At 41.3% G+C, this 25,536-nt stretch overlaps 1 protein-coding gene and 1 non-coding gene across 11 annotated transcripts in view; both read right to left on the bottom strand.

Moving 5' to 3' along the window:
• The window catches only part of KIF13A (kinesin family member 13A), a 202,790-nt gene that overhangs the window by 162,058 nt on the left and 15,196 nt on the right, over positions 1–25,536 (bottom strand). The gene's annotated exons all lie outside the window — the stretch shown is intronic.
• LOC113882339 lies at positions 21,085–21,191 on the bottom strand. Its single transcript, XR_003508348.1, has one exon. It is a non-coding gene; the product is annotated as a U6 spliceosomal RNA (small nuclear RNA).

The raw sequence follows: 25,536 nt of genomic DNA, 5'->3' as shown, positions 1-25,536 counted from the left end.
CCAGAGTGTGCCATAGCTCACTGATAGGTTAATTACTAGTGAGACAAAGCACGTGACCAGTGGCTTTTGGGGAAGTTCTGATTAATATTTATTATAGTGACCACAAAGGCCTTTCTGCAATGAATGAAAGCCAGCCACAACATTTTAATTCTGGCTACTGAGTGATTAGAGAAATAACAGGCAGCTGCTGTTATATTTAAGCACTTTGGTAAAAACAACAATGTAACTAAAGTCTAGAGACCTTGGCTCTCTAAATGTATTCTGTTGTTAGTGAAGCTGGAATAAGAAACCAGTTAGGACAGGAAAAGAAAAACATGCTTCTAAGCACAATCATAAAATACACCTGACACCAGTGTTCTTAATTTTCTGGAGTTGTGGAGATCTTTGATATTTTGATGAAAGATATGGACTTTCACCCTTAGAAATTACACATGCATCCACAGACACATCTGTGCGCGTGTGTGTGTGTGTGTACGCACGCCACGACTGTAGCCCACCAGGCTCCTCAGTCCATGGGAATTTCCTAGGCAAGAATACTGGAGTGGGCCATTTCCTTCTCCAGGGGATCTTCCTGACCCAGAGATCGAACCTGCATCTCTTGTATTATTACAGCATTTGGGTTCTTTACCATGGAGCCACCAGGGAAGCCCTAAGCATAGTTAAGAGATGACAAATACACTACTGGTGGACTTTAAAAGTAAGCATAATTATGGTTGTCAGATTAATAAAATTCTCTGATTAACCAGGATGATACAAAATGCAGTCACAAACTTCTTTTAGTTAGCTCCCTTCTTCCTAAACAAAGAATAGCACTAAGACCATTATTAATTACAACCAATTTACTGGGCACTCACAATGCAAGAGCCTGTTGAAAACAAAAACTATTGACCCAAATAGTTTTCCTAGGATATAGTCTGTAGCATACTGCTCTAATTGTTTAACTTAATCCTTGTTCTTTTGTAAATCCTTGTTCAAATGTAAATTACATCTGGCAGAGTCTCAGAGTGTGGGGCAAATGATCTTTTCTGTTGATCTCTGTAAATACAAAATTACAAATCTCTGCTTCCTAAAGTATAAGGAAGAGAGGAGCTATGAGCAAACTGATTCAATTCTAACAAACCAGAAGGGATTTGAACAAATCTGACTGCAAACTTTATTTCTGATTAGAGAAACAGAAAATTTAAAATATAATTATTCAAATACATGTGATGTAACAAAATAATTCATTAATGGACTACCAAATAAAGCACTGTAATTGTGAGTTTCACTGGTCAAACTTACTTTCTTACATTCTTTAGGACCAACAGATAGTACAAGACATGCACACAAACACACATTCCTTTCTTATACCCTATTTTCCGGATGAGTGCCCCATGGAATTTTAACAAAAGCATTATTTATTCAACAGTTGAGCATCTGCAAAACCACAAAGCAATAACTATCTCTCAACCTTAGGAATTTACCCTTATTCCTCTAATAATCCTCAAGTATACTTTAACCATACCTAACCAAATCCAAATAAAACATTTTTAAAAATACTTATAAAGATTAGAAATATCCCTTAACCATCCACCTAGAAAAGCCTCTAAATACTAAAGGACTTTTTTTTTTTCCTTGATTTTAAATATCTTAAAAGAATACTATTGGCTGTGAATGACTAAATATGTGGACTATTACTGCTGCTGCTGCTGCTGCTGCTGCTAAGTCGCATCAGTCGTGTCCGACTCTGTGCGATCCCATAGACGGCAGCCCACCAGGCTCCCCCGTCCCTGGAATTCTCCAGGCAAGAACACTGGAGTGGGTTGCCATTTCCTTCTCCAATGCATGAAAGTGAAAAGTAAAAGTGAAGTCACTCAGTCGTGTCCGACTCTTAGTGACCCCATGGACTGCAGCCCACCAGGCTCCTCTGTCCATGGGATTTCCCAGGCAAGACTGCTGTAGTGGGGTGCCATTGCCTTCTATTAACTCATGCCTAAGGAGCTCCATGCTGCCAACATCCACTTTCCATGTCTGTTCTGATGCAATTCTCCATACACTTCATTTTTTAAATAACAGCTTTATTGAGATATAATCCATATACCATACAATTCACCAATTTAAAGTATACAATTCTTTGAAAAGTGTTAGTCACTCAGTCGTGTCTGACTCTTTGCTACCCGGTTGACTGTAGCCCACCAGGTCCCCTGCCCATGGAATTCTCCAGGCAAGAAACCTGGAGCGTGTGGCCATTCCCTTTTCCAAGGCATCTTCCCGACCCAGGGATCAAACCCAGTTCTCCCGCATGGCTGGCAGATTCTTTACCGTCTGAGCCCCCAGAAAAGCCCTGGGTTTTGGTATAGTCACAGAGTTGCATAGTCATCACCTCAATTAACTGTAGAACATTCTCAACACCCTCAAAGAATATTCTACTCCTGTTTGCAGTCTCATTCCCTCTGAACTCCCTCCCTCCACCAGGCTTAGACAACCACCAAGCACACTTTATCTCTATGAATTTGCCTGTCTGGACACTTCATATAAATGGAATCATATACTATGTGGTCCTCTACGACTGGATTCTTTCACTAGCATAATGTTTTAAAGGCTCGTGAGTGTTGTAGCACCAATCAGTTCTTCATTCCTTTTCATTGCCAAGTAATATTCCATTGTAGGGACAGATCATGTTTTATGTATCTAGTCATCAGCTGTAAGACATTCAGGGCCTCATATTCATCAAATCTTTTTCTGTTGAAAAATTTTTAAAAAATTTTTATTGAAACAGTTGATTTACAATGCTGTGTTAGTTCAGGTGTACAGCAAAGAGATTCAGTTACATATATATGTGTGTGTGTACATATATGTACACACATATATAGAGAAATATAGTTGATTTATAATATATTAGTTTCCAATATAAAGCACAGTGATTCAAAATTTGTATAGACCCTACTTCATTCAGTTATTTTACAATATTGGCTATATTCCCTGTGCTTAAAATTTTCTGAACTTATTTACATATATTTTAATTTAAAAATTAAAAATGAACTTTTTGAACAAACTTTAAACTTTAAAAAATATTTTATATACAACTTTTCTGCAAGCAGTTTGATGGCTTGTATTTAAGTTGTAAATGCTCAGTAAAACCTTTTACTCAGGTTTCTACATCAAAAAACTTGTTCTAAGGAAATAATTAAAACGGTAAAGATAAATATACAATGATGTTCACTGGAATAAACTTGCCCCGTTTTGTACTTTGGTGGAACACAACTCAAGTGCTTCTTGGGTCTGTGTCTCCTGGGCTGCAGTCCTAACACACCCCGAATAAACTCATTCTTTGGCTTCTAAAAGAAAAATGATGCTCATTAAAGTACTGTTTATAGTGAAAGTTATCCATGTGTATCCATCAATAGGAGAATGAATAAATAAATGATCATTCTTCCATAAAATGAAACAGCTAAACAGATTGAGGTAGCTGCATATGCATTCACAGAGAAAGGAAGGCATTATTCTGTTAAGTTAAAAAGCAACTTAGAGAACAATTCATACAGATGATCTTATTTAGGCAAAAGGGCTTCCCAGGTGGCACAGTAAAGAATCCACTTGTCAATGGAGGAGCTGCAAGAGATGCAGGTTCGATCCCTGGGTTGGGAAGATGCCCTGGAGAAGGGAATGGCAACCCACTCCAGTATTTTTGCCTGGAAAATCCCATGGACAGAGGAGTCTGGACGGCTGCAGAGAGTCGGACACGTCTCAGTGACTGAGCACACACACAAATACATGTAAACACACGTGCCTGAATACACATCCATAGTCCCTCTCTTTCTCAAAGGATACAAACTTTTAAAAACGATTGCCTTTAGGGAATAAAAGGGAGAGCGGAGGTTTCTTGTTTATCATTTATTCTCTTAATAACCAGAAGGAAAGGCAAGGGAAAAAAAAAAAGTTTAAGCCTTTGTGCGAGGTATCACTTAACTGAAATTGCAAAAATTCTTTGGAAACTAGATAATTATATCAGCAACTCTGAACAGATAATAAACTCCTATGGTTCAAAGACAACATCTTGCCCTGCTTTTTGAGGGGACGAGCACTAAGGTCTTCACAAACTTCATCCTTCCTTGGGTTTGGAACAGCTGCTCAATAAACGCAGCTTACTAAACATGCCCCCAGTGTTACATTTTAAAGTATAACATATACAATTATGTAAAGTTTAAAAATAAAATCAATCAATGCAAAAAAAAAAGTATAACATATAGCATAATTTAAAATACAGAATGGGAGAAGGGAATGGCAACCCACTCCAGTATCCTTGCCTGGAGAATCCCCATGGACAGAGGAGCCTGGAGGGCTACAGTCCATGGGGTCGCAAGGGTCAGACACAACTGAGCGACCAAACCACCACCACCACCAAAATACAGTATTAGGGGCTTTCCTGGGGTTCCAGTGGTACAGTATCCTCCTGCTAAAGCAGGAAACACAGGTTTGATCCCTGCTTGGGGAAGGTTCCACATGCCATAGAGCAACTACACCCCTGCTCCACAGCTACAGAAGCCCATGCTCCACAGCAAGAGAGAGCCCTCGCAGCAACAGAGACCCAGGACAGCCAAAAGCAAAGAAAGAAAAACACAGTATTAGGTTTGTTCAGAAAACCTTTTCTTAGTTTTCATTGCAATTACCTGATTTTGCCTGGTTTTCAACATTGTATCTTCCTTGATCACAATAAACTGTGGAAAATTCTGAAAGAGATGGGAATACCAGACCACCTGACATGCCTCTTGAGAAATTTGTATGCAGGTCAGGAAGCAACAGTTAGAACTGGACATGGAACAACAGACTGGTTCCAAATAGGAAAAGGAGTTCGTCAAGGCTATATATTATCACCTTGTTTGTTTAACTTATATGCAGAGTACATCATGAGAAATGCTGGACTGGAAGAAACACAAGCTGGAATCAAGATTGCCGGGAGAAATATCAATAACCTCAGATATGCAGATGACACCACCCTTATGGTAGAAAGTGAAGAGGAACTAAAAAGCCTCTTGATGAAAGTGAAAGTGGAGAGTGACAAAGTTGGCTTAAAGCTCAACATTCAGAAAACGAAGATCATGGCATCCGGTCCCACCACTTCATGGGAAACAGATGGGGAAACAGTGTCAGACTTTATTTTTCTGGGCTCCAAAATCACTACAGATGGTGACTGCAGCCATGAAATTAAAAGACGCTTACTCCTTGGAAGGAAAGTTATGACCAACCTAGATAGCATATTCAAAAGCAGAGACATTACTTTGCCAACAAAGGTCCATCTAGTCAAGGCTATGGTTTTTCCTGTGGTCATGTATGGATGTGAGAGTTGGACTGTGAAGAAGGCTGAGCGCCCAAGAATTGATGCTTTTGAACTGTGGTGTTGGAGAAGACTCTTGAGAGTCCCTTGGACTGCAAGGAGATCCAACCAGTCCATTCTGAAGGAGATCAGCCCTGGGATTTCTTTGGAAGGAATGATGCTAAAGCTGAAACTCCAGTACTTTGGCCACCTCATGCGAAGAGTTGACTCATTGGAAAAGACTCTGATGCTGGGAGGGATTGGGGGCAGGAGGAGAAGGGGACGACAGAGGATGAAATGGCTGGATGGCATCATTGACTCGATGGACGTGAGTCTCAGTGAACTCCGGGAGTTGGTGATGGACAGGGAGGCCTGGCGTGCTGCAATTCATGGGGTCGCAAAGAGTCGGACATGACTGAGCAACTTATCTGATCTGATCTGATCTTACATTGAAGACATTTTCACAATAGAATTTTACTGATTCTATGACCCGAGTTCAACTGGTTACAGTACATGCGCCTTTACAAGGACTTTCAAACAATTCTTTAAATTCAGAATCGCTGTCATGTTCAGAATCGCTGAACATGACAGTCAGATGAGGCCTTAGGTCTAACCACCTCAATCTGGTACAACCTCCTCAATTCACAAACTGGGACTATTTTTACTTGTCTAGGATCAGGCAGTCAGCAGCCGAGCCAGAACTAGAACCTGGGTTTCCATCTGTTTTTATTTAAACATAACAAAACAACAATAATAAATCTACTCTACCAATTCATTGAATGGCCATTCTGCTTTCTTTCATCTCTGAACCACTCAGGTAAAGAACTGATTAGACAAAGTTTCACGTGAATTTCTCTCCCTGCACACCAATCTGGGTATCTGGCTAACAAATCACATAGACACTAAGTAAAATCTCCCTTGTAATTTCAGAATATTCTTGAACAAGTGCTTTTCTTAAACAAACACAACAATATGCACTTACTCAGTGTTTGAAATACAAGAAGTATCCATTTCTGGGTCAAAATTTATCTTACTTCAATACACCAACGGAACTGAGGTTTAATGATTTGGCCATTTGGATGTGATAACAGCTAAAAGGAAGGGCATGGTTTATTACACCAAAGACGGTGTGGGCTATGTTTAAGGGAGCAATCCCCCATTTACTGCGACTCCTTGTCAAGTCCCAGGAAGAGGTTGCACCAAATCAATATGGTTTATTTCCATGCATTAACCTGTGAGTTAATTTATGCCAACTTGGTGTTCACACATCCATATAATTGCTTAAATACACGCAAATTTATTCATCACACCAGTCAACCATTGTCTTTTATATTTAAGATGATGCCATTGATAGTGACTGTAATCCCTGTGCACAGGTTTCTCTGAAATGACCTCCATCTGTTTCAGATCATAAATACAATTTTTAAAAGTAAATATTACTTTAAATCTTATTGGCTAACAAGTTGAGGGTGAACAGAAAGCAGAGCAAGCTGATATACAGATTCAGTGCCAGGTGCTGTTTTTTTTTTTCTTCTAACTGCTCTGGGTCTTCACTGCTTTGTGCCGGCTTTCTCTCGTTGCAGAAATCAGGGGCTCCTCTTTGCTCCTCATGGCAATGGCTTCTCTTGCTGCGGCGCACAGGCTCTAGGTAGGCGGGCTTCAGTGGTTGCAGCTCGCTGGCTCAGTAGTCGTGGTGCACGGGCTTAGTTGTTCTGTGGCACATGGAATCTTCCCAGACTAGGGATCAAACCCATGTCCCCGCACTGGCAGGCAGATTCTTATCCACTGCACCAGCAGGGAAGTCCCAACAGGCACCGTTCTAAACACTCTTCAAGTGTTGACTCTTGTAATCCTCACGTCCACCCCAAGTAGGTCGTGTCATCCTCACTGACATGAGGAAACGTTGCATGCAGAGGTCGGGGAACTTGTCCAGGGTCACACAGCAATATTTGAAAAGAGCTGGGATTTGAACTCAGATAGCCTGGCTCCAGAGTCTGTGCTTATAACCACTGCTCTATGGGTCCACTGTGAAGAAGGTCCATAGAAATCCAGTTGTGTACACACTCTTTTAAAGACTATCAATCATGCAGCTATGAGTGCCACCTGCTTATGGTCCAACCTTTCCAAATGAATTAGCACAGTCTTATTGATCACCTACTTCTTGCCTAGCACTGTAAGAACAACCAACATAGAAACATGGAATCCAAGACAGGATCTCAATATACATGAAATTAGTCATCTAATTTAAGGAGACAAGTTATGCCTAAATGAAACAATTAGTGAAAGCGGTGCTGGGGTTCTCACATTTGAAGACATGATATGTATGGAGCATCTAACAGCCTGATAGAGGTTTGTTCCTTCCCATTCACAACTGTCATGAAACTGGCTACCACAATGGCTCCCACGGTTTTTCAAAAAGCTTTAAAGGAGCACTCTAAAGTCTTGGCACCGGTCTTATTACAGGAAACAATCACAGAGAGACATTTCAACCATGAAAAGTCTCTAAAAACTATCCCCAAGCCCTGCTATTGAAGCAGCCTTCTGTCCGAAACCTGACACAGAAATAGAAAACTCTTTATATAACAGACACCCGCCTCTACAAGCCACTGCATTTTCATCTAGTTACAATTATACCTTATTGCACAATGAGGGGTTTAACCAAAGCACAGTCACCATCCGTTCTAATCAACTGTAATTTGTCTTCGTGAAACTGATTTCATCTACTATGTCCAGATGACCCCTCATGTCAACCTAAACTCCTCAAAACCCACCAAAGTGGCTTGCAAAAACTCTTCCCTGGAAAATGTGACCTCTGGCCCCTCTTAGCAGAAAAATTTCTTGCAACTGTTCTTTTAGAAAATTTTTTTTGCATACAGGGTTCTGCACAGCACACGTCTAACTCTAAAACTAGATACATCAGACTTCCAAGCACCTAAAATTGTCAAGTAAAATCACTATAAATATCTTAATACATAGTTTCTTGCTTATAACATTGGTTCTCAAGCTATAAATAGTGAAGACTATTCTCTATAAATGTAGTACAGCTGTTGTTTGCATTTTGAGAGGCAAAGACCACAACAATTGGATATTCTAACAACAACTTACTTTTTCCAATCTACTATCCTCATAGCATTTCATATTTCAAACTTCTATTCAATTGCTTCATCATCACCTTGAATGTATAACGTGATACTTCAAATTAATTCTTGATGTATGACTTATTCTTGTATTTTAATTTCATTTACTCCATCTAACCCATCGTCATAGTTTCAATCACCCCAACACTAAACTGATTTTCATCCCCTATTTATTTTCTTGAATGTATAAAAATCCAACTATGAACTTACTTTGGCAATGCGAACATTTCATGTATTTATTTCTAAGTAAAAAATGAATAGGTTGGTAAGCCACGTACAAGTCATGTTTAGGAACTATACACATCTTACCATTCATTCAAGGTTTACTGTAAGTCTTTGTGCTAAGTACACAATGACAAGTGAAGGTGACATGATGCCAGAAGCTCATGAGTGCTTCCAGACAGAAAGTCTCGTTTATGCTCACAGAGCCTCATGGAACATTCAATTATACTCATACAAAATCATGTATGTTACATACATTTGCAAATTGCTCTTTATTAATCGTGCTCCATTATGTTTGGGAGCTAGAATACAAACAAGAGTGTTATAAAAATACTCAGTTGCCACCAAAAATAAAATTCTCAGAATACCAGATGTTTCTCTGTATGGACACATACAAGTCAAGAGTTGGAAAGCAGGAGAGGAAAGAATGTATTCTTAGAAAAATAAACCAGCTGGAAACAGCCAGTTACTAAACAATCCCAAAATAAGATGATCCCAACCCCTTTGTATTAGGAGTTTTCTCCCCAACAAGTAGAGATACATCCTGTGTGTGCCTGCTCAGTCCCTTCACTTGTGTCTGACTCTTTGTGACCCCATGGACGGTAGGCTGCCAGGCTCCTCTGTCCATGGGGTTTTCCCGGCCAGAACACTGGGGTGTGTTGCCATTTCTTCTTCCAGGGGATCTTCCCAACCCAGAGATCAAACCCACATCTCCTGCATTGCAGGCAGATTCTTTACTGCTGAGACACCATTCTGCCTGAAGTAAAGAGTACTCCTCTGTAGGCAAGATAGGTATTTTCAATGTACACTTATTAAACCACTGCATTCACCCCCAAAATGAAAATGAATGTTGGAGACACTGAATGGTAGGTTTCTTCATGCAATTAAAAGTTATCCGTTTCCACCAATCAGCATGACCCTTTCAAGGGCACTTATGGGCACAGTCTGGGAAAAGTTGCATTGTGCATTCATTTTGGATGGCATTTGTGATTCCACAACCAGCAGAGAAATGTTAGGAGTTAAAAGTTGCCAACGGTAGAATCATAAGAAAAGAGTATGAGTCAATGGAAATCAAAAATAAAAAAATTCTTCAGAGCAAAGGAAACATTCAACAAAATGAAAAGGATGAAAATAGAGTGGGAGAAAATATCTGCAAACCATATATGGGATAAGGAGTTAATACCCAAAATACATAAAGAACTCATGTAACTCAATAATAAAAACCAAACATCTGATTTAAAAGCTAGCTAAGGAACGAAAGAGACATTGTCCCAGTGGTCAACAGGTACACAAATAGGTACCAACATCACTAACCATTAGGGAAATGCAAGTCAAAACTACAATGAACTATCATCTCACATCTGTTAGAATGGCTATCATCAAGAAGAAAAGAGATAACAAGCATTGCCAAGAATGTGGAGAAAGAGGAACCCTTGTACGCTGTTGGTGGGAATGTAAACTGCTTCAGCCACTAAGGAAAACAACACGCAGGTTTCGCAAAAAACTTAAAAACATAACGACCATGTGATCAGGCAATTCCACTTCGGAGTATACACCCAAAGGAAATAAAAACAAGATAGCAAAGAGACATACGCACTCCCATGATTACTGTAACACTGTTCACAGCAGCAAAGATATGGAAATGGAAGCAACCTAAGTGCCAGTCAATGGATGAATGGATTAAGACAATACTGTGTGTGTGTGTGTGTGTGTGTGTGTGTGTGTAATATTAGTCAGCCATGAGAAAGAAGGAAATGCTCCCATCTGCAACAATGTGGGTGGCCTTGAAGACATTATGTTAAATGCAATACGCAGACAGACAAATAGTGTATGCTATCATACATGCGGAATCTAAGAAAAGCCGAATTCAAAAAGAATAAAATGGTAGTTATCAGGGGCGGGGAAGGATGTTGTTTCAGGATACAAACTTGCAACTAGTAAATAAATAAATCCTGGTGATCTAATGCACAGTGCAGCAATTACAGACAACACTAAGTAATAAACATCAAACTTGCTGAGACTAGATCTTAATTTTTCCTCCACAAAAAAAACAATGATAATTATGTGGTATGATAGAGACAGTGGCTAACACTACAGTGTCAGTCATGTTGTAATACATAAAGCTATCAAATCAATATGTCGTACACTTTAAACTCACACAATGTTATATGACAAATATATTTCAGTTTGAAAACTTTTTGGGGACAGAGGGTCATGAAAAATAATTTTGGATTTTACTTTGACTGGAAATACTTTCCTAGCATCAGAGTCTTTTCCAATGAGTCAGCTCTTCACATTAGGTGGCCAAAGTATTGGAGCTTCAGCATCAGTCCTTCCAGTGAATAATCAGGGTTGATTTCCTTTAGGATTAACTGGCTTGATCTCCTTGCTGTCCAAGGGACTCTCACATCTTCTCCAGCACCACAGTTCAAAAGCATCAATGCTTCAGTGCTCAGTCTTTCTATGGTCCAACTCTCACATCCATACATGACTAACGAAAAACCATAGCTTTGACTACATGGACTTTGTCGGCGAAGTGACGTTTCTACTTTTTAAAACGCGAACTATGTTTGTCATAGCTTTTCTTCCAAGGAGTCAGCGTCTTTTAATTTCACGGCTGCAGTTACGATCTGCAGTGATTTTGGAGCCCAAGAAAATAAGGTCTGTCACTCTTTCCATTTTGTCCCCATTTATTTGCCATTAAGTGATGGGACCGGGTGCCATGATCTGAGTTTTCTGAACGTTGAGTTTTAAGCAAGCTTTTTCACTCTTCTCTTTCACCTTCATCAAGAGGCTCTTTAGTGCCTCTTCACTTTCTGCCATTAAGAGTGGTATCATCTGCATATCTGAGGTTATTGATATTTCTCCCGGTAATCTTGATTCTAGCTTTTGATTCATCCAGCCCAGCATCTCACACAATGTACATATAAGTTAAATAAGCAGGGTGACAATATACAGCCTTGTTGTACTCCTTTCCCAGTTTTGAACCAGTCGGTTGTTCCATGTCCAGTTCTATCTGTTCCTTCTTGATATGCACACAGGTTTCTCAGGAGACAGGTAAGGTGACCTAGTATTCTTATCTCTTTAAGAATTTCCCAGTTTGCTGTGAACTTAACAAATGAATATAACTAAAAATAACCATGATGAACTTCAAAACCAAGACCTCTTTGTTTAGCAAGACTTTCTCCACAAATACAATTTTTCCTTCCATACCCTAAATATACATTTATGAATGTAATCAGGTTGGCCTAAAAAGCGCCATTATTTTAGAGTAATAACCTTCAACATCAGTAAGTAAGAGGAGAGTCGTTATCAATTATAATTGGGAGAAAATAAAAGGATTCTCCCTTCCTTTTCTCAGAGGATACATGAGAATATTGTCTCTCGGGGGGATGTGAGGTTCTCAGGTTGATCCAATGGGGCCTTGGTTTTAAATGTTTGAGAAATACTTTTTTATGTCATTGCTCAGGAGAAAAATGTTATCCACAGAAAATACGGGTAAGAATTCCCTGGCAAATTCAGGTAAGTAGACTCATGATGTACTGTCCATCATAGAGCTGTGCATGAGAAACAGCAAAGCAAAAGTGAAGGGAGCTGGAAAGAAAGCCCTACTGACTCCACCACTAAAAAGAAAGTTCCAAGCACCGCAAATCACCAGCTCCCCCACTATGCTGTTGAGGGCCCTCTGTCACACTAGACACCTTTGATGCATCAAAGTGAAGGCAGCTGATAAGCTTTCTTTCAACAAGCTTATAATTTGGGGGGCTTTTTAATTATAAAAAGGTAAGTGAACGAATTCATGATAACATGGCTAAAACTAAACACCATTAAGAGGATTTGAAGTTAAAACAAGGGTCATAGAAAAGAGGCTGGATTTTGAATGAGATGAATTTTGAATCAATGATCTAGACGACGATCTAGAAGGGATTAATGAACATGAATGGACAGGAGGCTAAAAGGGCATTTCAGACTGGAGAGAGTAAGAATGGAAGAGCTTGAATGTGTAACTTCATCAGATGTGGGCATGGTAAGGGGAGAGTCTTGGCTGGAGGAGAGAGTTGGAAACCCAGCAAGGAGTTGAGATGACCAAGCTGGGAAGCAGCAACTGGTGTGGAGATAACCAAGCAAGTTATTAAGATATAAGCTAAACCGAATCCCAGCAAGCAAGTCAGAGACTCGAAATCACCACAAAATTGGCCCAACAAGCACCAAACGTATTTTAAGCCCTTTATATTATCCTTTAATTAGGCCAAACCAAGAGAGGCAAACGGCACTTATTATCGACTATTACACATGAAACAGACAAAAACAGTCCAAAGAGACTATATTTAAAGTTTGGGATCTACTGCATGGCAATGATAGCTAATAATACTCTATCACATACTTGAAAGTTGCTAAGAGACCACATCTTAAATGCTCTCAACACAAAACAGAATTATGTGTCACGATGGAGCTGTGAGCTAAGTTAAGGTGGTGATCATTTTGCAATATGCAAATGTATCAAATCAATACATCAAATCAAATCAAACACATTTGAAAAATAGGCAAAATGCAAATAATATTCAAGTAAGTCCATTCACCTACTTCTCAGAAGCTGTGATCATTCATTGGCCTAAAAGGATGTTTTAATAAGTCTGTCTGTGGTTCTCATAAACATCAGGAAACTGTACCTTATTCTCTATTGCCCTCAACTGTAGAAAAAGCAAAGATAATAAGTATTGAACCCCATCACTAATAAAGTGGAAGTAAATAAAATTCATCAAAATAGTTACTGAATTAACACAGAGAAAGAAAATAAAAGTAGAATGCTGTCAAACTGAGTGTACATTGATGCGACTTTCATGAAAAGAAACACAGAAGTTTAAAGTTTGTTTGTTCATTTATTTTTTGGTTTGGGTTTTTGTTTGTTTTCTATTTTTGTTTCTGGTATTAATTGGATAAAAATGATACTAATCTGACAAATTTTTCACAGGCTAAGGTGATTACCATCTGAAGATCTTCAAAGCTTACTTGATTTTGCTCCAGATAAATGTTTTTAGAATTTTGAAAGGTATATTAAAAAAAAAAAAAAATCAAAGGAAACTAAAGCACCCTAACTGAAAATGCTGGATTAGTATCCTCTGCTAGGTCTTAGTTTTGGTCAATCTCTAGATACGGTCTGTCCACATATTTAATTTGGTGATAAAGAAATGCTTCCAATAATGCTAAACATATTAAAACTTGACTATCTGAGAACAATATTCATATATTAAAAATCATAGGTGGGGAAGAATAAGGCTTTTGTTCTATTTGATTCAAGTCTCCTAAAGGCCATTTTATTGGCCAGTATTTCAACAATTATTGAGAGAAACTCTGTTCGGACAGAAAAACTCTTTCCCTGGCCCTTACAAAATTTCACATAGCTTTTACTAAGTCAAAAGTTCCATTCTTTTTTTAGAAGCAGGAAGGGAAAGAAATTATTACAAGTGACTCAAAACAAAGTAATTTAACTTTGCTTCATTAGGGAGATGTTTTCCAAGCACAACCATCGAAGACATCTGTGATGCTAAATCTTATAACTTATTCAGTAGTTTTATTATCAGGGTTGATGTTGACCTTACTGCTTTATTTTAAATTTACCTTTGTGAGGATAAAGCACACGTTAGCATTTGTCACAGTTTTAGATTAAGGAATAATCACAAGCTCATCAAATAAAAAAGAAATACAGCAGTGGGGCTAAAACCCTGCAGATAGGGAAGTAGTGTGATCGTGGTGCTTCAGGTCAGTTCAGTCGCTCAGTCGTGTCCGACTCTTTGCGACCCCATGGACTGCAGCACGCCAGGCTTCCCTGTCCATCACCAACTCCTGGAGCTTACTCAAACTCATGTCCAGCAAGTCAGCTGTGCCATCCAACCATCTCCTGTCGTCCCCTTCTCCTCCAACCTTCAATCTTCCCAGCATCAGGGTCTTTTCCACTGAGTCAGTTATTCTCACCAGGTGGCCAAAGTACTAGAGTTTCAGCTTAGGCATCAGTTCTTCCAATGAATATTCAGGACTGATTTCCTTTAGGATTGACTGGTTGGATCTCCTTGCAGTCCAAGGGACTCTCAAGAGTCTTCTCCAACACCACAGTTCAAAAGCATCAATTCTTGGGCTCTCAGCTTTCTTTATAGTCAAACTTTCACATCCATAGATCAGTTCAGTTCAGTCACTCAGTTGTCCCCAACTCTTTGTGACCCCATGGACTACAGCATGCCAGGGCTTCCTGTCCATCACCGACTCCTGGAGTTTACTCAAACTCACGTCCATCAGGTCAGCTATGCCATCCAACCATCTCCTGTCATCCCCTTCTTCTCCAACCTTCAATCTTCCCAGCATCAGGTTCTTTTCCAATGAGTCAGTTCTCATCAGGTGGCCAAAGTATTGGAGTTTCAGCTTTAGTATCAGTCCTTCCAATGAATATTCAGAACTGATTCTCTTTAGGATGGACTAGTTGGATCTCCTAGCTGTCCAAGGGACTCTCAAGAGTGTTCTCCAACACCACAGTTCAAAAGCAACAATTCTTCAGTGCTCAGCTTTCTTTATAGTCCAACTCTCACATCCATACATGACTACTGGAAAAACCATAGTTTTGACTAGATGGACCTTTGTTGGCAAAGTAATGTCTCTGCTTTTTAATATGTTGTCTAGGTTGGTCATAGCTTTTCATCCAAGGAGCAAGTGAACTTCTGTCCAGAGTTCTTTCACGCAAAGATGATCATGGAAAGGTTAAAATTAAAATTATCAATGTCAACTCAAAAAAGTTAAACAATCTACACGTGTAGATTTTTAATTCTATCTCTAAAGTGACTTAACATAGCAAGTTTAATACTTACGAGAAATAACGTGGTACATCACTGGAATTTGTCTCTAATATTCTTTTCCACTAAATGAGTTTATAGCTTGACACAGTTAGTATTCAAGATTCTGGAACATACTTTTGCCAGTAAGCAAAGTACACTTTCAAAAGTTCTGAAGCATAGCTGAAAGAACACAATTCAGAAGATCCTTACTGGTGACCATCTGAGCATTTACAAAAAGGAGAGTATGAATAAAATCAGATCTAATCCAAATACAGTACACTGTTTGTTTGTTTCAACATAGATCAGGCACAGACAACTGCATCCTCCCATCAAATAACTGAGAAATTATCTCACAGTACTTTTGTTCTTCTCATCATTACTCATCATACATCAGCACCATCCTCTCACAGTTCTTACTATACTGCATTAGGGACAATGCACCAATAGAAATAGCTAACACTGTATTTTCCAGGTGCTAGAAATTGTTTTAAGTGCTTTATCTATTTTAAACAAAGTTGGGAATTGAAGCTCGGTGAGGTTAAGCAGGTGCTGAGATTGACACCCAGGGAGCCCGGGTTCCAGAAGAGCACTAATGCTGTTTCATCTATGAGGGAGGGAACATTCCAAATATTCCACAGATCATGCTTGGCTGACTCAGTAGAGGTTCTATTCCCTTTGGTGCTGGGCATTTTCTCGAGGAAAAAGTAGTCTGAGGAGTTGAAGGCTTTGGTGAAGGGAGATATTGAAGCAACACACAGGTAAAATGTCAGTGAGAACTCATTTAGACTAATTCTGAGCTGAAGTTAGTGTTCTGAAATTTTAGACAGCGTCACAGCCGAGAGGCAGTGTGCAACCGCTATGTTTTCATAACCCCACAAAGTAAGTTCTTCATTCAGCGGTGTAAAATACCACGTACGGGAAAAGGGAATTGCATCAAAATATTAACAGGATGATAAGCAAATTTTATTTACATCTCTCTAATAGGTTATCTTTTCTAAGTTTTTTAACAGTGAATGTGCATCACTTTTATAATTAGAAGAAAAGTGGTATTAAAAAAGTTACTGGAGATTCCAAAAGGAGAAGGAAGGATATACGCCTTCTAGTTTCCTGCATTTGGAAGCCCTAAGCCATGCAAAAGTCAGCTGTGAGCTCCCAAGAGGTCAGCCACACATCCCCTTGGGTTAAAAAAACTAATAATAAAAGTAGAACAGATTTATTTGTTACTCTGTCATTTCAAAAGTGCTGTGAAGAAGGAAAGACAGCAGAAGCCCATCTTACACTTGATTGCTCAAGGATTGGAAAAATTTGCCTAAAGCAGAGAAAATTATCTGAATTCCAAAGCTTTCCAGAAGCCTGTATGTTCTGAGGGCCTGGATGCCTGGTTCTCTCCAGAGTCAAGAAATACCTGACCATACAGACTGCTATTGGCAACGACGCCCAGTAACTGCCCTGCCTTTCTCACTGGTAAAACCTGCAGCCAGGGTTCTCTGCTGCTCTCAGCTAGCTCGCCTCTGAGCCTTCTGCCTTCCTGCTCTGATTTCTGAAGCAACAAGGCTCATCCATGGGACTATTACTAGTGACTGTTTGGTAATCACTGTGAGATGTATCAAAAGTAACTTGTTAATAAAGTGCTTATGTAATAAAGTCTGTATAGACTTCAGAGAGGCAATAAAGTCTGTAAGAGCTTACTTAAAATACAAAAAAAAAAAAAACAGACTGGCTATTCCTACAGAGGGCCATTCTCACATGACTTCCACTCCCATGTGCATTCTTGGACAAATTGGTACAAATTGACTACCACCCTCAAAGAACCCCTGGGGCAGTGATAATCTTAGGAGCGTCCTTTGGTGTGTGTGCTTCAGAGTTAACAACAGAAACACTGCCTTGAGGACAAGCAGAAGATGTGGTATCAAGCCAACTGCCTAGGAACCAGAGGATGAGGGGCGCCCCTAATCCACCAGGAGAAAGTAGAGGACGTGGGCCAGCAGCCCCTGCCACCCAGGGAGCTGACCCAGGTTACCCAGCACTGGACTCCAGGTAAAGCTGGAAGCAGATGCACGGGCAACGCCCCCACCCCAGTATCTTTCCTTCCTCTCGTTCTGTCTCCCCACCCCTCTCTCCCCATGACACTTCCTCTCTTCCCATATTGACTCACATCAGTGCCAAGTCAGCCTGCTGTGGGACCCACCCAAGTCTGGGACCACATACCGCCTCTGGGGCAGATAACAGCTCTAACGCTACAGGAAGTGAAACGTACCTAGCCTCATGACTTTGCCCAGAACAGGGTTCTCTTCTGCTAGTTACCGGTACAAAGCTCGCTGCTGAGGCTGCCACGTATGTTGTGCTGCTAACATAAAATATGCAGACTCTGTCAAAGTCTGGGTGACACCTGGGCCGGATCAATCTTTACTTAAGTGACACTAAGCAGCTATGGGCTTCCCTTGCAGCTTAGTTGGTAAAGAATCTGCCTGCAGTGCAGGAGACCCTGGGTTGGGAAGATCCCCTGCAGAAGGAAATAGCAACCCACTCCAGTATCCTTGCCTGGAAAATGTCATGGACAGAGAGGAGCCTGGTGGGCTGCAGTCCATGGGGTCACAAAGAGTCAGGCACGACTGAGCAACTAACACTTACTTACTTACTTAAGCAGCTATGTCTCTGCCTGTCAGCCCCAGGCAGTGTTAGTCAAAGTTGTAAGACTCAGGAGACATATTTGTACTGCCATTATCAGAAACAAACAAACAAATCACAAAGCAGTGCAGAGCCTATTATTATGTAACGATAGAAGGCAAAAATTAAAGATCTCGTAGGGCCCGACTAGAAGCAGCAGAACCACTAGTGACATGACAGACACAGCCTGAGGATCAAATACAAACACTCCAGCCATAGACTCACGCACCAGGCCCAGCTCTTCTTGCAAAATGCACATCCATACCTTTCACATGTCCAGTCATAAACATCTAGAGAGCACCTACCATGCACACGGCATGTGCTGGCTGCTAAGGGGAAGGTACATAGGAAACATCGACGATAATTAAGACCAGGCGTTCTTCCCCACGCTTACATCTAGCAGGGGCAGTGAACTGTTTGCACAAATTCTCCAGGGCCATGGAATTGGTTATTAGTCTCTTACACTCAAGTATTTCAAAATATTGACTCAGGACTCCATGACAGAACTCACAGAGCTACAGTGAACTGCTGGCAAGTGAACACCAGGCGCTAGACAAGTATCATTCTGCTTGTAAATAAGCTAAACAAACAAATAATCAGCAAGTACAGACGCAGGCACGCGTGAGCTAACAGGATGTTCACAGTAAGCCAGGTCTCAAATCTGTAGAACACTCTAGAAACCAGTGGGGAAGGCCCGGAAGCCTGGAATAACTCTTCACAGACCTACGGTTCCTGAGCCGTGTAACCCGAACCCCCTGGGTGCCCTCTTCAGATCAAGTCTGTCCGGATGTGCCCACCCTCCCAAGCGAAGGAGGTGGCAAGTGGTCAGTGTACTTGGACCAGGGTACCCACGTGATTCCTAGATGTGCTCTGTCTCTTCTCTACCACCCACAGAGCTTCCTAACTGCCAGCAAAGAAGACTGGATGGTCTATTCAATGTAAAAATGCCACGCTCCCTCCGAGAAGTCCAGCCCAATGTCAAGGGGATGCAGCCTGCCAAGATGAGAAACAGGTGCCTCAAGTTCAGAAGATTCCACACCCCAAAGATCATTCACTAAGCCATGCAAGACAGCAAGGTACCCCATTAGCATCTATCTGCCACCCCCGTCAGAGGGAGTATAGAAGATTCTAGGCAGCTTCCACCTGACTGGCCTCCATGCTACAGCCCCCAGAGCAGGTAGCACCAGACCCTGGCCGGGGCTTCTGGCCCCACTGACAGTTTTCACGCAGGGACATTCACAGTCAGGACGCCAGTGCCACGTGGCTCTGTGTACTGATGGAACAACCTGCTTTCAGTGCACAAGTCTTTTTTCAAAAATTAATTTTCTATGTATTTATTTCCTGTTGGCTACGCTGCATCTTCCGTGCTGTGTGCGGGCTTTCCCTAGTTGTGACGAGCAGGGACTGCTCTCTAGTTGACACGCGAGGGCTTCTCATTGCAGTGGCTTCTCTAGAGCCCAGGCTCCAGGCACGAGGGCTCAAGAGTTGCAGCTCTTGGGCTCTAAAACGTGGGCTCAGTAGCTGTGGTCCAGGGGCTTAGTCTGGAATCTCCCCAGACCAGGGATAGAACCCATGTCCCCAGCATTGGCTGGCAGATTCTTAACCACTAGACCAGCAGGGAAGTCCCAGAAGTCTTCTTTGTTTGTGTGTTTTTTTTTTTTAATTTTATTTAACTTTACAATATTGTATTGGTTTTGCCATATATCAAAATGAATCTGTCACAGGTATACATGTGTTCCCCATCCTGAACCCTCCTCCCTCCCCATACCATCCCTCTGGGTCGTCCCAGTGCACCAGCCCCAAGCATCCAGTATCGTGCATGCAACCTGGACTGGCGACTCGTTTCATATATTATACATATTTCAATGCCATTCTCCCAAATCATCCCACCCTCTCCCTCTCCCACAGAGTCCAAAAGACTGTTCCATACATCAGTGTCTCTTTTGCTGTCTTATATACAGGGTTATTGTTACCATCTTTCTAAATTCCATATATATGCGTTAGTATACTGTATTGGTGTTTTTCTTTCTGGCTTACTTGACTCTGTATAATAGGCTCCAGTTTCATCCACCTCATTAGAACTGAGTCAAATGTATTCTTTTTAATGGCTGAGTAATACTCCATTGTGTATATGTACCACTGCTTTCTTATCCATTCATCTGCTGATGGACATCTAGGTTGCTTCCATGTCCTGGCTATTATAAACAGTGCTGCGATGAACATTGGGGTACACGTGTCTCTTTCCCTTCTGGTTTCCTCAGTGTGTATGCCCAGCAGTGGGATTGCTGGATCATAAGGCAGTTCTATTTCCAGTTTTTTAAGGAATCTCCACACTGTTCTCCATAGTGGCTGTACTAGTTTGCATTCCCACCAACAGTGTAAGAGAGTTCCCTTTTCTCCACACCCTCTCCAGCATTTATTGCTTGTAGACTTTTGGATCGAGCCATTCTGACTGGCGTGATATGGTCCTCATAGTGGTTTTGATTTGCATTTCTCTGATAATGAGTGATGTTGAACATCTTTTCATGTGTTTGTTAGCCATCTATATGTCTTCTTTGGAGAAGTGTCTAGTTCTTTGGCCCATTTTTTGATTGGGTCATTTATTTTTCTGGAATTGATCTGTAGGAGTTGCTTGTATATTTTTGATATTAGTTGTTTGTTGCTTCATTTGCTATTATTTTCTCCCATTCTGAAGGCTGTCTTTTCACCTTGCTTATAGTTTCCTTTGTTGTGCAGAAGCTTTTAAGGTTAATTAGGTCCCATTTGTTTATTTTTGCTTTTATTTCCAATATTCTGGGAGGTGGGTCATAGAGGATCCTGCTGTGATGTATGTCACAGTGTTTTGCCTATGTTCTCCTCTAGGAGTTTTATAGTTTCTGGTCTTACGTTTAGATCTTTAATCCATTTTGAGTTTATTTTTGTGTATGGTGTTAGAAAGTGCTCTAAAAATATGGAATGCTTCATGAATTTGCGTGTCATCCTTGCGCAGGGGCCATGCTAATCTTCTCTGTATAGTTCCAATTTTAGTATGTGTGCTGCCGAAGCAAGCACCCAGAAGTCTTCTTTAAAGGGCTACATTCTGCAAATGAGAAGCCACAGGCAACTGAAGACCTGTCACGAAAGACAGCTTTTCAGAAAACTAGAAATATGAATAAGAGCTTCCCAGGTGGTCAGTGGTAAAGAATCTGCCTGCCGATGCTGGTGACACAAGAGACTTGGGTTTGACCCCTGGGTCAGGAAGATCCCCAGGAGGAGGAAATGGAACCCCACTCTAGTATTCTTGCCAGGGAGATCCCATGGACAGAGGAGCCTGGTGGGCTACAGTCCATGGGGTCCCAATGAGTTAGACACAACTGAGCTCGCGCGCGCGCACACACACACACACAGAGAAACATAAACTGCACCTTTTTTCCCCAATGTACAGGTCTCAAAATGTACAGGACTGGAAAAGGTCAGTTTTCATTTCAATCCCTAAGAAAGGCAAAGCCAAAGAATGTTCAAACTACCGCACAATTGCACTCATCTCACACACTAGCAAAGTAATGCTCAATATTCTCCAAGCCAGGCTTCAACAGTACATGAACTGTGAACTTCCAGATGTTAAAGCTGGATTAAGAAAAGGCAGAGGAACCAGAGATGAAATTGCCAACATCCATTAGATCATCAAAAAAGCAAGAGAGTTCCAGAAAAACATCTACTTCTGCTTTATTGACTATGATAAAGCCTTTGACTGTGTGGATCACAATAAACTGTGGAAAATTCTGAAAGAGATGGGAATACCAGACCATCTGACCTGCCTCTTGAGAAATCTGTATGCAGGTCAGGAAGCAACAGTTAGAACTGGACATGGAACAACAGACTCATTCAAAATTGGGAAAGGAGTACATTAAGGCTGTATATTGTCACCCTGCTTATTTAACTTATATGTAGACTACATCATGGGAAATGCTGGGCTGGATGAATCACAAGCTGGAATCAAGATTGCCAGGAGAAATATCAATAACCTCAGATATGCAGATGACACCACCCTTATGGCAGAAAGTGAAGAGGAACTAAAAAGCCTCTTGATGAAAGTGAAAGAGGAGAGTGAAAAAGTTGGCTTAAAGCTCAACATTCAGAAAAGTAAAGATCATGGCATCCAGTCCTATCATTTCATGGTAAACAGATGGGGGAACAGTGGAAACAATGACAGACTTTATTTTTGGGGGCTCCAAAATCACTGCAGATGGTGACTGCAGCCATGAAATTAAAAGATTTCATGGAAGAAAAGATATGACCAACCTAGACAGCATATTAAAAAGCAGAGACATTACTTTGCCAACAAAGGTCCGTCTAGTCATAGCTATGGTTTTTCCAGTAGTCATGTATGGATGTGAGAGTTGGACTATAAAGAAAGCTGAGCACCGAAGAATTGATGCTTTTGAACTGTGGTGTTGGAGAAGACTCCTGAGAGTCCCTTGGACAGCAAGGAGATCCAACCAGTCCATCCTAAAGGAAATCAGTCCTGAATGTTCATTGGAAGGCCTGATGCTGAAGCTGAAACGCCAATACTTTGGCCACCTGATGAGAAGAACTAACTCATTTGAAAAGACCCTGATGCTGGGAAAGATTAAAGGCAGGAGGAGAATGGGAAGACAGAGGATGAGATGGTTGGATGGCATCACCAACTCAATGGACATAAATCTGAGTAAACTCTGGGAGTTGGTGTTGGACAGGGAGGCCTGGCGTGCTGTAGTCCACGAGGTCGCAGAGTCGGACACGACTGAACTGAACCGAGCACAAACACACAGAAACATGAATGGCATCTTTTTCCCCGCAATGTACAGGCCTCAAAATGTACATCAATTCCTGAACTACAGCTTCTCTCAACTCCACGCTGCTCAGAGAAAGAGCAGCCTTCGATGTTCTAATGACGTGGGACACCTGTGCGACGAGCAGGGCTGAGGGAGGCTCCAAGCGTGGGACTGAGAGGCGCTCCAAGCGTGGGACTGAGGGGCTCCCGCCAGTAAACACCAGCACTGCACACATTACACATAGGATAACCTCACCTCATTCTACCCAGGGGCCGGGTCAAATAGAGGAGGAGATGCCAGAAAGAGGTAGCTTTGGTCTGGTTAAGTTTGTACATGTCCAAATACTAACAGGAGTTTTCAGTCCCCTCACGAATGCCACCTGATTCCTACTTAACCAAACCTTGAAACACATCAAGGACCAATCTGCTTGCGTGTTCACAGCAGCCCACAGAGCCGAGCACTGTGAACAAGCTGGCCTTCTGAAATGCTTATTTCTGTCTTCACTCAGGGCCACGGATTTTGACCACATGGATGGAGGAAGGGCAGAGTGATTCAAGGCTTTTAAAGGACTGTACTCTATTTCCGCTCAGCACTCCTACAAGGGCCGATCAATGACATCCCTAGAAAGAATTCACTAAATAAGAGGCTTAGGGAGGAGTTTCCTCGCTAACACTCAGAGCCAGGTCTATCCAGGATCCAGATCTTTCAAAGGCTGCGTTGAAACTGATCAAAATCAAACCACACTGGCAACTGAAGCAGGCCAACCGCTGTAAGCATGGAACTGATCTGAAATCTATTCACTTTCCATGTTTTCATTAGATTTCCTGTTTCAGAATCCTGAAAACTAAAATGTTCCTCTGCATCCAGAGGGAATATCTGGAATACCTGGCTCTGACTCATGCAGATCAACAGCCATTTAATCACGAAGGGCTAATCAAGTAAAGGGCTTTATCTTCCCAACTGAAAACTCAAGATATCTCATACATACCTCTGATATTTTAAAAATCATTCCGGCTGTGGAATGGAGCACACGAAGTCTGAGCCTGTCCCCCCTAATCTTGGCCTAATGCTGACCCCAGATCACCAAGAAGGCTTTGGGAAGGGCCTGCAAGGCTTGGGGCCAGGCCAATCAAATTCTTTAATTCCTCCCCACCGCCCCCATCACACTCTCTGCTTCCAGGGGTGGAACAAGGGCAGCAGCCCTGAAGTTAGGAGAGCCTGGAAGACATCAGACAGCACAGCTGAGAGCAGGGTGAGGCACATGGGAGCTACACGCCTATGTTTTCCCCACTTAACAAAGAGACGGGCCAGGGATGTCGGCTGAGATGTTTTACACAACAGGGAGAAAGGAGAAGAGCAAAGCACACACCTGATGCTCATTCACGTAAATGCACAAAGTATTTACGACATCAAAACTTTTCTTCATCTTCCTCTTTAGTTTTCTGTATTTCTGCACACAGGAAATTAAGATAATTGGATCAAAATTTCTGAGACTGCTTACATCTCTCCCTTATTAAAAAAAAAAAAAAGAAGAGAAACACCAAACATCTGCATGTATTCAGATTTCCATATTTGTACATCTTTTTGGAAAAACGTTGAAGACAATGACTAGCAAGTTCATAGGAAACTCGAATGTTTCTATGAAATATCCCTAAATATATTTTCTGAATTTTATTTATTTTTTTAATTTTCTGAATTTTAGAGTGCCACTAAAAGGCTATTAAAAATCAAAAGATCACAACAAACAGATAAATAATAGAGTTCACGATAAAAAATACTCACTTAAGGCATGCCAGAGAACCAGATATACAAGTAAAACTATTTCTCCACTTTGAATTTTTAATAGAGAGGCCGTGAGTCTATGTCTCCGTATGGTAAACACTGGAATGAGGGTCAGCAGCCTACGGACTGGGACAATAAAGTCAGTTTCCTCAGGAAAAAAAAATTAAAAAGTATAGAAACCCAAAATTATTGAACACAACGTTTTGTTAGTTTCAGATGTTCATTTCCTCAGAAGTCAATTTATTACTAGGTAGTACTAACCATCTACAAATCTCCTATACTAAGCACAGCCTGGTAACAAACATCCAATTAATAGGTATGATTAAATACAACAGATATTTACTGAGAACACATTATGTCTAAGGGAACAATGAAATACCTAGAACACAGAGCTGAAGCTGCAGGATTAGAGCCACAGTCCCATCCCTAGGGCCCAGGGCAGGTCTCCAAACAGGCTCTCCTTTTACTCAGATAGTTTGGTGATGGGTCAAATTCCAGGGCAGGCTCTTTGCCATGAGGTTTCCCCTTCAGATCTTATTCCAGGGCTCCGGGGCCCTCCCATCACCAGCCCTTCATTCTTCCCAAACACACTTTTACAAAAGTGTCAAAACTGTCAGGCTTCACAGGTGGTTCAATGGTAAAGAATCCACCTTCCAGTGCAGGAAACACAAGAGACACATTTGATCCCTGGGTGCAGAAGATCCCCTGGAGAAGGAAATGGAAACCCATTCCAGTACTCTTGCCTGGAAAATTCCATGGACAGAGGAGCCTGGTGGGCTACAGTAAATGGGGTCGCAAAGAGTCGGACACAACTGAGCGTA

The sequence above is a fragment of the Bos indicus x Bos taurus genome, chromosome 23, assembly GCF_003369695.1.
Source record: "Bos indicus x Bos taurus breed Angus x Brahman F1 hybrid chromosome 23, Bos_hybrid_MaternalHap_v2.0, whole genome shotgun sequence".
Classification (NCBI taxonomy): Eukaryota; Metazoa; Chordata; class Mammalia; order Artiodactyla; family Bovidae; genus Bos; species Bos indicus x Bos taurus.
The sequence above is the reverse complement of the archived record's forward strand: the minus strand, read 5'-3'. Positions and strand labels throughout refer to the sequence as shown.